Genomic DNA, 13,554 nt, shown 5'->3' with positions numbered 1-13,554 from the left:
CGTAAAATCTTTTGAAATTTGTAAAAGGTTTGAAAGTCATATTTTTGAACGTGATTTTAAGAGAAATGGCCTCCTTTATGTGTGTGGTTTTTTTTCTTTTTTTCCACAGGCTTTTTTTGGCCACAGATTTGGGCTCTAATGCATTAGTTTTCTGTCAGCTTCTCTAAAGATTCAAGGATAGAGTTTAAATTAAGGATACATTCAAGGGTACCCTTCAGGGTAGGAGCTAACTCTGCTCTGATTTTTATTTAGTTGGGGAGCACCAAGAGAAATGCGTTTAGATTATATAACTAGTCACTTAGGGCCCCTAGCCTCCTGCTAACCCAGCCCTCTGGAGAGGCGGCGTGCTGCTGGGAGTAGCTGGGTCAGACTCAGCCCTGTTGCCTAGCAGTCCAAGAGGAGCAGTCATAAGGGGTTGTTGCTGAGCAACCAGGGGGCTGCTGCTGTTGTCTCATCCCCCACGGAGTAGTACAGTAGAGGCGGGCCTGTCCCCATGGAAAAAGCAGTACAGTCTGGCAGGGGGCCAAGCCTCCCTCAGAGGCGCAAGGGTTGTTAGCAGTAAGTATTTGACCTTAGAATCAAAGATGATAACTCATGTTGTATGAACATGCAAACAGTTTATGGAATTATTGATGTAAGTTTAATTAAACATGAACTTGGAGCAAGGCAGGTAGCTGTGACAGCCAGAGTTCTCTTTCAGATACATTCATTCCAGTTTCTTTCTCCTTCAGACTTTGTTGCAGTGTCTGTTTTCTGGGTCAATGGCAAGTAATTTTTTTTTTTTTAATGCCTCATGTAATATGTAACTTGCCCTATTAACGTTATTTAGCCAAAGCAAATATTTACATTTGAGAAAAACCAGCAAGCTAACTCCTGTGTAGTCAAGTGGGCCTGCATGGCGAAGTATTTGATTCAGTATCAACGCAAGGACTTGCTACTGTTATTTGAGATACTGCTTTGAATTTTCTCTTTGTATAGAAAAGTCAGAAGATACTTCACCAGGACCACATATGACTTTATTTTTTAGTATTTAACACTGTCTATAAATGACTCTTCAGGAGAGTTGATAGCTGAAACTAATTAATTCTTGTAAGAAGGAGAAGTTCTGATTTTAGGACTTAAAATTGCCTGTATTGAGTAAACCTTTTCCTGAAGATCCAGAAACATATATTAAAGGCCAAAAATTGAGCTCTTTCAGTGTATTGGAATAATACACAGTTACATGGAAGGCTAAAGTGTGAAGTAGAGGCATGAGAAATAATTAACACTGACCAGCTAGAGAGAAGTGATGTAAACCTTTCTTATCTCCCTCTCTCTTCCTGTTTTTTCATTCAGTATTTCTGGCCTTGTGCTGTAACTGTTTGCCTGTAACGGTTTTAGGAAGCAGGGCTTTGGGTACAGAGGAGGAGATTTGTTTGTTGGCATTAGAGTCTGTACTCTTTAAGGGACCTATATTCTTTTTGAAAAATGTACTTAAAAACTTAAAAATTCCTCTCAAGAAGTGCACACAGATTTTTGTTTTGCACACATGTCCGTGCACTAATGTGTCTAAGCCATTCAATTAGGGTACAACTGAGGTGGTATATAAATAGTGATAGAAAGTTTAAAATGTTTTCTAAGATGCCTTCTTTTTAAAGCTACTTAACATGTAAAAGTGAACTTTTTACTTTTTATCATGTGTATCATTCACAGAAGCATTCTATTTATCTTTGTTATGTAAGAGTGTTAATGAATCTAAAGCATATTCAGCCCAGTATATGCCAGGTACTGATCCATATAGATCGTGTGCTATGAGTGTTAAGTCACTTCAGTCGTGTCCAACTCTTTGTGACCCCATGGACTGTAGCCTGCCAGGCTCCTCTGTCCGTGGGATTCTCCAGGCAAGAATACTGGAGTGGGTAGTCTTGGTAATCTTCTCCAGGGGATCCTCCTGACCCAGGGATTGAACCCATGTCCCTTAGGTTTCCTGCGTTGTCAGGCGGGTTCTTTGCCACTAGCACCACCTGGAAAGCCCCTATATATAAATTAAGCATGTCATTTAACTTTCCCAACAACTGTATGCGAGAGGTAGTATTATTATGGATGTTTTACACGCAGAGAAGTCTAGGCCTGCCCAGAAAGGTCAAATAACCAGGATAAATATGCACACAAAAGACTCATAATCAGAAAGTCTGTCTTCAGAGTCGTAATGCTTCTCGATCATAATGCTATATTTTGAGCTCTGTATTATTTCATGAGGGCAGCATGAAGCAATATTCACAACAAACTGTTTTTAGGTTATAATGATATAATGAGAGAATGCAAAATAGTGAAAACTATGGAATCTTTTACATAATTAAATTTGTTTAATTTACTGTTTGAGCCTATATAGTCCATAGTCAGAAGCCTTTTAAATCAAACTTTTTTATATCCATTCAAATTCAGTGGATATACAAAATAAATTCAGTAGGCATTTTGCACTGAGGTTGTTTCTCTTCAGGATGAAATATGAGATATATTTTAGTTGATATGTGAAATGTGAAGGAAGAGGAAATGGTTAAAAAATAGAGGAAATGAATAAGTGACGGTTTCTCCAAAAAAGTCATATTTCTTAGAGGTTTGCGATAAGAAGCATCAAGGAACTGCCTTTTAGTCATGAGAAAAATAATACAGGGGGAAAGTTATATGTAAAAGCTAGGTCAACAGTCCAGGTATATTTTCAGCAATGATGCATAGCAGATCAGTTACAGGCTTTCTAGTCAGACAGAGCTGAATATGAACCCTGTCTCTGTGATTTATTAGCTGTGTGACGTTAGAGAGGTATCACCATCTTCAAAAAAAGTCTGTTTTTCTTTTTTGGAAAAAAAGGTTAATTGTGATGATAAAGTGGAATAAATGCAAAGTGTCTAGCAAGACTCATGACACAGAACAGGTATTTATGAAATGTTGAAATCTTTTTTTCTCCTCTCCTAGCAGCAACACAAACAAAACGAGGGTCATCCTAGAGACCTGAAGGGTCAAGGCGGTTTGATAGTGGGATTGTGGGGCCAAAGTTGCTCAGCATTTTAAAGATTCTTGTTCAACTTTGCCAAATTGTTATGTAAAAACAATATTACAGTATAGGTATTATATTTTTAATTAGAAAACCTGATTTTACTTTGCCTATGGTTGTGATATTGATTTGAACCTTAGGAAACAGGATGTTTAACTGTACTAATTGAATCTGAAACATGAATGTATTTCTGATTCTTAGTCATTTTCATCAGTTTCTCTTAATTCATTCTTTAGCTACTGAGGCTTCAGTCAAAAATTTTTGAATTAAATATTTTAGATAGATTAGAGATAGATTAGATAGATTTTAGATAGATTAGATAGATTTACAGAAATTAGGTAAATTTTTGATTTTGGTCATTTGTGTATATTTCTTATCAGCTGCTGTCGCTGTAACCCTGAGTCCCCTGAAACAGGGTCTTTGTTTTCTCTGTGGCATCTACCACATGGTTTAGTTGCTAAATAATGTCCAGGTCTTGAGACCTCATGGACTATAGCCCGCCAGGCTCCTCTGTCCATCAGATTCTCCAGACAAGAATACTGGCGTGGGTTGCCATTTCCTTCTCCAGCAGATCCTCCCGACCCAGGGATTGAACCCAGGTCTCCTGCATTGCAGGCAGATTCTTTATTGACTGAGCTACGAGGGAAGATTTACCACATGGTAGATAACAGTATTTGATGAATGACAGAATGGATAAAACAGGTTATTTGTGATTTTATGTACATACAATAGCTATTAAAAATTTTGAAAATGTAGCAGTTGCCAAGGATCTGGTTAGTAGGGTAGTTTAAAAACTATTGCAGTTGTAGAAATCAAACATATACAGTAGAAAAAAAATAGAAGATACTAGTCTAAGGGTTAAAAGAGGGAAACTTAAAAATATGTAAAGAAATTTGAAGAGAATACTGTAGTGCTAATTTAGTTGTGATCCCTTTTATAAATGGGCTTACCAGGTGGTGCTAGTGGTTCAGAACCCACCTGCCAATGTAAGAGACATAAGAGATGAGGTTTTGATCCCTGGGTGGGAAGCATCCCCTGGAGAAGGGCATGGCAACCCACTGCAGTTTTCTTGGCTGGAGAGTCCCATGGACAGAGGAGCCTGACAGGCTACAGTCCACAGGGTCGTAAAAAGTCAAACTCGACTGAAGTGACTTAGCAAATGTAAGTGTATTTCAGCTCTTAAAAAAGGTAAAAGGACCATGATATGGCATATCTGAAAATGCTAGAGATAAAATACTAAGTGCTGTAGATGGATGAATAAAACATTGCCATTCAAGATGTTCACAGGCTGCTAAGAGAGACAGACATGCACAGAGCCATCATGAGAAGTCGACCATGATAAGTGCATCAGAGAGTTATGAACAAAGTGATTTAGGGGCAGGGGTGATGACTCATAAGAAACTTGAGCAGTTCCAAAGAGCTTTACCAAAGCAGCAACCTTTGAGTTGGCTTTTAAGGAAGCTTAGAGCCTACTCGTGAGAACACAGGGGTATGACCTGCATTCTGGGCAGAAGGACCAGGAAGTTTTTAATATGGCCTATTTGTGCAATTTTTTTTGCTATTTGTTGCTAGCTCTATGTAGCCACAGAGAAGGCAATGGCACCCCACTCCAGTACTCTTGCCTGGAAACTCCCATGGAGGAGGAGCCTGGTAGGCTGCAGTCCATGGGTTCGCTAAGAGTCGGACATGACTGAGCAACTTCACTTTCACTTTTTACTTTCATGCGTTGGAGAAGGAAATGGCAACCCACTCCAGTATTCTTGCCTGGAGAATCCCAGGGAAGGCGGAGCCTGGTAGGCTTCAGTCCATGGGGTTGCACAAAGTCGGACACGACTGACGCGATTTAGCAGCAGCATTAGCAGCAGCAGCAGCTATGTGGCCAAGGCATTCAAACCAGCACATTTTATCACAACTTGTACAAAGTCTGGGCTTTCCAGGTAGGTCTAGTGGTAGAGAACCCACCTGCCCGTGCCGGAGACCCCAGAGACATGGGTTTGATCACTGGTTCAGGAAGAATCCCCTGGAGAAGGAAATGGCAACCCACTCGAGTATTCTTGCCTGAAGAATTCCATGGACAGAGGATGGTGGGCTACAGTCCATAGGGTTGCAAAAAGTTGGACATTACTGAAGTGACTTAGCATGCATGCACTTAGAAAGTCTAATCAGTAAATACTGGGTTTTGAATATCTGGGTGAATGAGTGAACAAACTTACCTTCTTAATATGGGACAATAGTTTTCAAATAAAATAATTATATAATAAAGTAGTTATTGAAGGTTGTGTTTCTTTACTTGATTATACATGTGCAGTTTAAAGAAAAATTTAAACTTTGTGAACTCTGATTCACATTCGTCTCATTGGTTTTTAAGAAAACACAGCCATGGACTTTATTCCTATCATTCTGTTCTGTTCTTTCTGCATTTAATATCTACACTTTTGTTGGTTTGTTTAGATGCATGAGTTCAAATATGTTCCTTTTTTTTTTTAAGTCTAAAGTAAAACCTCCCTAAATGGAGGCCACAGTACTGCTTATACATGAAGTGATATTTAGGTTGATATTTTTATTTCCTCTTTAGAAGCAGAACAAACATCCTATTGTACACATTCTCCATTCTCCAAGTAAAAACCTACAATGCAGTGATGGGGAGTGGGATGGTATTTCTTGTTGCAAAGTGTCCAGTAATATCTGGAGGATTTAGCTGGATTTTAGAGATTGTATTAACATTTGTGGCACAAATGACAGTTGGGTTTATTAAATGGCAGTTTCAGCCAATTAAGATTTCTCATAGTTTTGAGTTCCTTTTCTTTCCCTTTTCAATTGCAGTATGTCTTCGGAAGGCAAATATATTAGAATATGATTCCTTTGGTGTTTTGTTTTTCCTTTGGAAGCCAAAACAAAACGCTTCAGAACATCATAGTCCCGAAAAGAAGCTGTAAGACTTGGGAGTGTGATCACAGCTACCTTTTTAGGATCCCAAACCAAATCGGGTGTTAAACATAAGAAACACATATTTTACTTACGCAGGACTTCAGGGAGGGTAATAAAATAACATTGTTTATTTGTGTTTCATCGTCTGTGATCTTTCTTGATTCCCAGAACAGCCTGGAGAGATAAGCAGGGTAAATATTTTCATCCCCATTCGGTAAACAAGGCTCTGTCATTTACCTGTGGAAAAAGATGAGTCTTCAAAGTCAGCATCTGATGCAGGGGTGAGCTGGAGCTAGAACTGACGAGCATTTCTGCCTCGATGTTACAAGCCTTGAGGATTTTCTTTTACTGACTTACTTGTAAGCTATGAGGAAATGTGGGAAGCAAAGGCAAGAGAAAAGTAATGAAATTATTTGCAAATGAACTTGAAAGATGGCTAGCATGATGCTGTTGGTATTTGGAAAAAAAGACTGTATTTGAGCATCATGGTAAAATATTACTACCATGTAGAATTCCTAGGTTTTACACAAATTACAAATTCAGTTACTGTCCCAGTGTGAGTGGTCTGTGGAATATGGACTGGGAGGAGCATTTCTCAAACTGGGAAGACTAGTGAGAGACGTAATGTCTGTAAGAATCGTTGAGGTGGAAGCAGGTGTGGGTGAGGAGAGTGGAATTAGATGGTGCCTGTGGGAATGGAATTGAAAGGAAGAGTGAGTTTGAGGACAATTATGAACCTGGAGTAGACAATTTGGTGGCTTATGAGGAAAGAAAACAGCAAGCAGTACTGGACGCTCCTACTCTGAATGATCTTAGTAAAGTTAGCACATACAAGCATAGGCATATTGATGTTTCTGGCTCCATGCTTTATAGAAGAAGGAACAGACGATCTCCATAACATGAAACTTGGCTCTGTCATCTGGGACAGCTAAGCACTTGGCATGTGTCTGCTCAAGTATGTAGACCGCCTGAGTGAAAGGGAGCCTGGTTTACTCAGCGATTGGCAGGGGCCACCTCTGTCAGAAATGTCCATGGAAATGAAAATAACTCAGTTGTTTTCTACATTATTAGTTTTTAAACAGGGGCTTTTGATATAGAAAGACCTAAAAGGATAGGAACAAGGAAGCTGTGCAAGTGTATCAGATGCCCATTCATAGCAAAATTTCAAGTTACCCTTTGATGCTGAGGCATTATGTGTGGGCCAGGTTTTATTGGGTGGATCTTCTCTTCCAGAATGCCAATCACTGTGTTATGTAATTGAGGAAAACAATGTCCTTGCTCCTTGGCATTGAAATTCGAAGATGACTGCAGGGAGGTATGGCTTTTAAAGTCACACATCTGAGAAAGGCTGGCACTCAGCTGGTGAAACTCATTTCAGTGGAAAGTTGAAAAGCTGAAGAAAGCAATGTATTTTGCTCTATTGTTGATTTTACTATTTAGTAGGTATGTCTCTGACTGCTCACATTACATGGTCTTGGGGTAAAACACAAAAAAAAGTTGATCCAAATACAACTGGGGGGTTTGAATAGGTGACAAAATAATAATGACAAAAAAAATTTTTAAATAGGGAACAAAATAATAAGAGAGTGCTGAGCTGCTTACTCAAGGGAATTTATCCTGCTCTTATTATAAGTCAGAAACGAATAAAAGAAGTCAGGATGAGGAATGAAAAAACAGCAATGAACGTTATTTTTTAAATTGTGTGTCATTTTGTCATTAAATTAGATGTTATTGCCCAAGGAACCGTTTGTTCTTTTCCAAAACAGACAAGAAACAAAGGATGTTTATCTTAATACATCTTTTTTTCCCCTTTGTTTCCTTCAAGGGTCATGGTATACTGAAAAGGCACTCAATCAAGAGAAATCTGGGGGGAGCTGGAAACCATCAAGTTATTGAGACTACACAGGGGCAGAAAAGATAGAGGTGGGTATGCTTTTGATCCATCAATCCTGCTATTGAGGGTGTCCCTGAAAATGTCTTTGTTGCTATAGATCCAGAGGAAAGCAAAGGAAAAGTAAAGTGGGAGGTCTGTATTTTAGAAAACAAATCAATATGGTTAAATGGAAGCTTGATAGAATCTATTGCTAATGTCAAATTAATAGCATGCATGTGGAGAACTTGAGCTACACATTTCCATCCAGTGTCTGCCAGGGACCAGCGATTAGTACACAGACTAAGCTTGGTGTGATATTTACATTCTTAGCTGTGTTTATTTAAACTGTACCTAACAGAGGCAGCTAGCCCACCAAAATAAAGTTTTAAATTTGTATCCTTTAGAACAGAAGGAAAATGTATAATATTACCTATAAACTTGTGTGTGTGCTCAGTCATATCCAACTCTTTGCAACCCCATGGACTGTAACCCTCCAGGTTCCTCTTTCCATGGAATTTTCCAGGCAAGAATATTGAAGTGGGTTGCCATTTTCTACTCCAGAAGGCCTTCCAGACCCAGGACCCAGAGATCAAACCCCCATCTCTTGCGTCTCCTGCATTGGCAGGCAGATTCTTTACCACGGCGCCACCTGTGAAGCCTATAAATTTACCACTCTTCAAATACTGATCTCCCTAGAGACCATAGCAATAGCTTTATAATCAGTACATAGAAGGAAATAGTTTCGATGACATTAACTGGTACACATAAATCTCAAATACTTTTTGAGAAACCGTTTTCTGTGTGCTGCTGATGGCCTCTCTCATCTCAGTGCTGTGTTTTCCCACTGGGAGTTAGAAATTTGCTCCCCTGCTTCAGTGAAGATGGCAGACCAGAGACCATGGAGTAAGTCTCAGACTGCAGGAAGCCTCCTCCCACTCTTGGATTCCATGAGAACAGAGCTCCAAGGGAACAGGAAAATGGAAGACGTTACATTTGCTTTGGGCTCATTGCCTGGGTTTCTAAAAAGCAATGCAGCTTTCCTATTAACCTGCTGTGATTTCATTTAAACAATGGCAGTGGATTCATTTTCTTGTGTCATCTGAGCATTTTTAGTACTTTTATGTCAACTTTTCAAGTCTGTGTCAGTGGAAATTGAAATCTACTGTTAATAAAAGGTAGAACTAATATGACAAAAATTTTTATCAGAAAGCATTTATATTTCTACATAAACGACTGGAATCTCTATACTAAGATAAAACAGCAAATACATTTATATACATTCATTTTGTATTTAAGGAAAATTGAAACTAACGTAAAATAATTGAGTCTTCATTGTGGGTCGAGTGGGTAGAGGCTTATAAACATAATCTCATGTAATCCTTGGAGAAGGCAATGGCACCCCACTCCAGTACTCTTGCCTGGAAAATCCCACAGACAGAGGAGCCTGGTGGGGTGCAGTCCACAGGATTGCTAAGAGTCGGACACGACTAAGCAACTTCACTTTGACTTTTCACTTTCATGCAGTGGAGAAGGAAATGGCAACTCACTTTTCACTTTCATGCAATGTAGAAGGAAATGGCAACCACTCCAGTGTTCTTGCCTGGAGAATCCCAGGGACGGCAGATTCTGGTGGGCTGCTGTCTATGGGGTCGCACAGAGTTGGACACGACTGAAGCGACTTAGCAGCAGCAGCATGTAATCCTCACAATGACTGTGGGGAAAGTAAGGAAGGCATAGTCATTCCTTGTGAAAAAGTGCACTTTGCCAAGCGTACACATTTGGCTAGTGGGTGGTGAAGTTAGGATTTGAGCCTGATTTTTGTCTGATGCTTATGCCTGTGTCCTTGACCACCTTGGATAGGGAGATTTGGCATGAGCTAAAAAGTATCTTGTGTCCATCAGGTATTTATAGTTGATGGTTGAAAATATACATTTTTAAGGAACACTTTATCCCTTATTCTATGAACTCTAAAAAAGAGATGAAACATTTTTCTGATTCATTTAGTGAGGAGCATTTAACAAAAAAAATTTTTGAAAAATAATAAAAGTGTTACAAAAAAGAATATAACAAAAATTCACTGAAATACTAAATATAGTAATGTAGAAATCAATAAAATAGAATAATACAACAAAATGATGTTTCTTCTAGAAATGTACAAGTGATTAAATATTGAGAAATTTATTGTAATTTCATAGTCATAGACTAAAGGATAAAACTACGATTTTTTCACTTCCTGATTCCAAATGACACTTGATAAAATGTAACTATATTTCTTTTAAGAACACACATTTATAAAATTTAGTAACATAGGAATAGAGAGCTGTTTTTAAATTGTGAAAAGCAGGAAAAAACAAAAACATTAGATGCTTACAACATGTCCTGTTTCATCACTTATATTTAATTAGCGTCATTCTATAGATTTTAATAAATACAATAATTTTTTAAAATAGCTAACATTTTAAAAATTCTTATTGTATATGCTAGAAGCTGTTCTAAATGATTTACAAGTATTAACTCATTTAATTTTCATAACAGTTCTAGGGAATATTGACTACTGTAATTCTCATTTTACAAATTAGGAAGCTGAGACCCAGAGATGCTAAGTAACTTGGCCAAGATCACACAGCTAATAAGTTGTGTAGCTAAATAAGCACTCAAGTGGCTTAACTCATGAGTCTTTAATTTTAAATCATATGATATACTGCCTCTCAAAGGTCATGGTTATTAGCAGAGAGATGACACCTTTTTTTCTTAAAAGAGTGTATATATACTTTTTTTTTACTAAAAATCCCAAGAAAATTAATTGAAAAGCTGTTAGAATAAGAAACTTCAGGTAAGTGGACATACAGAGGATAAATATGTACAAATCAATTGACTTTTCTATAATAGCTACAAATATAAAATATGAAAAATGCCATTATAATAATAATAATGAAATATCATATATCTATGAGTAAGCTATAATAGAAATGTATAAGATTTAAATGAAGAAAATAGCATTTGATTGAGAAATGCAAAATAAGATTTAGCAGTAATGAAGATTGATATTATATTCCTGGATGAGAATAATAAATATTGTAATGAGGCTAGTTTCCCCAAAATAATTTATAAAATTAATGCTATTCCATATAGGACCATAAAAAGAGTTTTAGGGCCAAGTTGGCAAAATGATTATTAAAATTCATCTGGAAGAATGAATAGACTAGGAAAAGCAAATTTTTGAAACAGAATAATAATGAAAAAGAACTTCTAATTCCAAGTATTAAAACATGAAAAATTACTGTTACTAAGACAGTATTTCAGTATGTTACTTTTTACTAAAATAAAGACTTAGGAGAAGCTAAATCATCTTGAAAATTCTCCAGATTTAAGCATACAAGGGTAACATACAATGAAGACTGCATTTCATGTTGGTAGAGAAAGTATTGATTATTACAAGAACAGAATCCTAATAGTGAATTGTTAGCAAAAATTGTAACCATGAATCTTTTGTTTGTATGAAATGCAAATAAATATTAGTTTAACTGAAAAAGAAGCATAATGAGATGTAACTGAAAAATCGGCAAACATAATCTGGTCTAATATGACATCAAAGGCAAAAACCGTAATTGGAGATTGATAGACTTGACTGTGGGACATATTAAAATTTTTTACATACAAACAGAAAGGGGACTCAAACAGCATGCCTAGCACTGGATCTGAAAATTCTTTTCAGGATAGAATGAATAAATCAGCAAGTGCTGACCAATATCCCAAGTGCACTACTCTTTTGAGGCTTCATAAAGCAAAGCCCATCCTGGAATAGTGCTCATTTGTTATTGTGCTGTAGGCACGGAGCAAATTCCAAAGATGAAATTCTAGAAATCAAATCATGACATGGAAGTTAGGATTGTTCCACCTAAAAAGGTCAGCTAAATTAGAATTGTAGCATACAAGAGAATAAGGAATTTCAGCTAGACAGTTTTATAATTCATACATATGCCAGGGCATTTCATTTCAATAGAAGTGATTTACAACATCATTGAGTAATGTCTGGAGTTTTACAATGTATTAAAACACTTTATCTCTAATAAAAGTGAAACAATTCTAGTTTTCTGTCTTGAATTGTGTGGTGGATAATTGCATAGAGTGACACAAGGATAAAATGGAGAGAAGTATTTCCTGTTTTATTGTAGAGAATGGTGCAAGAAAAGTTGTTTCTTTATCTCCCTCTAAAGTAGCTTTGTTCCTTCTATGCTGGGGCTTTAGGACAAGTGGGAAAACAAAATGTATTATGATCAATGAACAAGGAAAAAAAGAAAAAGAAAGCTTTGATTTATTTTAAATATCCCAGGTGATATCAGCCTGGACTGACAGTCAATTCACACAAACATAAACAAAGCAGTCATTTTCTGTGCTGGGCCCTATTAGAAAAATTTCTAGACTCCAGTCTCCAAACAGACTACTCCTGTGGCTCAGTGGTAAAAATTCTATCTGCAATGCAGGAGACACAGGAGATGTGGGAAGATCCTGGGTTGGGAGGATCCTCTGGAGTAGGAAATGGTAACCCACTTAAGTATTCTTGGGCTTCCCTGGTGGTTCAGATGGTAAAGTCTTCCTGAAATGCAGGCAAACAAAGTTTGATCCCTAGGTGGTGAAGATCCCCGGGAGAAGGAAATGGCAACCCACTCCAGTATTCTTGCCTAGAGAATTCCATGGGCAGAGGAGCTACAATTCATGGGGTTGCAAAGAGTCGGACATGACTGAGCAACTAACACTTCAAGTATCCTTGTCTGGAAAATTCCATGGGCAGAGGAGCCTGACGGGCTACAGTCCATGCAGCTGGAAAGAGTCAGACATGACCGAGTATGCACACAGACAAGTCCCAAATATCTTGTGAGAAGAGTAAACGGCAGGTACATCAGCTTCCTCATCTTTCTGTTCATATTCAATCCCTCTGGGTGTCCCTGGTCACTGCTGTTTGCTCCTGAGGTCATTCCTCCTGTTCCATGCCTTTCTGCTGGTGGTCCCTCACCTGAAAGACCCTCCCCACCCCATCTCTTCCCATACGTGGTGTTCTTTTCCATTTCTAGGTTCAAATTGTCCACTGTTCTGCATTCCCTTACCCTTCTCTTCTATCCTAACACAGCTGTTATTCCTGGATCAAGTTTGTTTCTTCAGCTCGCTTTGTCCACCAACTCTAAAGAGGTTCTTCCCTCTCTGACACAAGGGGTGGGATTGTTAATAGGTGACTTTTTCTCAGGAAGCTTAGAGGTATTGGGGTTGGCTAACAGCCATCATCAACATCCTCCCTATAAGGACTTTAAGGTACTCAGGAAGTTATATCCTTTGCAGATCCATCCTGGGGCTTATGAGACATACCTGGAAATGCCTGAATCTAAAAATAAGCTCTAATAACCCTGCCAAACAAAATACTGGTTTAAGCATATATCTTTATTTGTTCATAGATGTACACCTAGTTTATCTTTGTTTTTTCTTTTGTACATACCACATGGCTTGTGGGATCTTAGTTCCCTGACCAGGGATCAAATCTGTGCCGCCCTGCAGAGTCCTAACCACTAGACCACCAGGGAAATCCCTATACTTGGTTTATCTATTATTGACCATCCTCAGAAAAAAAGTTTGGAGTAGCCAAAAGAAATGTATAAAGTGTTTTCTTGTTATAAATAATAAAAGCAAAAGAGAAGCTTAGCCATTTTGTGTTAAATAAGAGGAACACTAT

At 38.0% G+C, this 13,554-nt stretch overlaps 1 protein-coding gene across 2 annotated transcripts in view; it reads left to right on the top strand.

Moving 5' to 3' along the window:
- Positions 1-13,554, top strand: part of PKIB (protein kinase (cAMP-dependent, catalytic) inhibitor beta) — a 123,031-nt gene that overhangs the window by 20,173 nt on the left and 89,304 nt on the right. For both annotated transcript variants that reach the window (XM_010861785.1, XM_010861783.1), the window contains exon 2: positions 7,785-7,882. The gene's annotated coding sequence lies outside the window, so the exon portion shown is untranslated. The remainder of the gene's footprint in view (positions 1-7,784; positions 7,883-13,554) is intronic.

The sequence above is a fragment of the Bison bison genome, unplaced genomic scaffold (genome assembly GCF_000754665.1).
Source record: "Bison bison bison isolate TAMUID 2011002044 unplaced genomic scaffold, Bison_UMD1.0 scf7180017864473, whole genome shotgun sequence".
NCBI classification, from domain to species: domain Eukaryota; kingdom Metazoa; phylum Chordata; class Mammalia; order Artiodactyla; family Bovidae; genus Bison; species Bison bison.
Note: the sequence above shows the minus strand (reverse complement) of the source record. Positions and strands in the feature narration are given on the sequence as shown.